Below are 613 nucleotides of genomic sequence, written 5' to 3'. Positions count from 1 at the left end.
GGGGGTATTCTGGGAGGCTCGCTGTCTCAAAGAGTGGGGGGGGGGGGGGGGGGATCAACTTCTTTTGGGGGCAAAATGAATGTATGTAGCTGGACATAGACACCAACATCGGTAGTCTACAGGCCACTTGTTAAGCTTAAGGTTCTGTATTGATATTAGCTAGTCATCTTTTAGCTAACATTACCTGCATCCAGCAGCTTTACTCAACTCAGTCGGTTAGTTTGGGGGAAAAACTGTGTAAAGTTCTTTGTTTTGCTGGTTTCCTGCCGTGATTCTAACACACCTGTAGCTCCGCCCAGCAGCAGCAGGTCTCCTTCACAGGTGGAAACCCAGCGCGAGCGTCGCAGCGCTCATGTTGCGTTTAAAGGCGGCTCGGAAAAACAGGTTACCACAGGTTAACAACGAATTAAACAGTTTTAACTGCTGATAAAAGCGACAGAGGAGACAGATATGGGAAATGTGGAAGCCCCTACTGTATCAAATTGATAGAAGAATAATAGAGTTGGCCATTCTAAGGTAAAAACCCAGCTCATACAGCGTTCATGTTTTTTTTTGTTTTTTTTTTTTTCCCACCCCAACGGCTTCCCCCCCCCCCCCTGCAAGGGCACCGCCC

Source organism: Poecilia latipinna, unplaced genomic scaffold, assembly GCF_001443285.1.
Source record: "Poecilia latipinna isolate Pla-1442-1.1 unplaced genomic scaffold, P_latipinna-1.0 Scaffold228, whole genome shotgun sequence".
Taxonomy (NCBI): domain Eukaryota; kingdom Metazoa; phylum Chordata; class Actinopteri; order Cyprinodontiformes; family Poeciliidae; genus Poecilia; species Poecilia latipinna.
The sequence above is the reverse complement of the archived record's forward strand: the minus strand, read 5'-3'. Positions refer to the sequence as shown.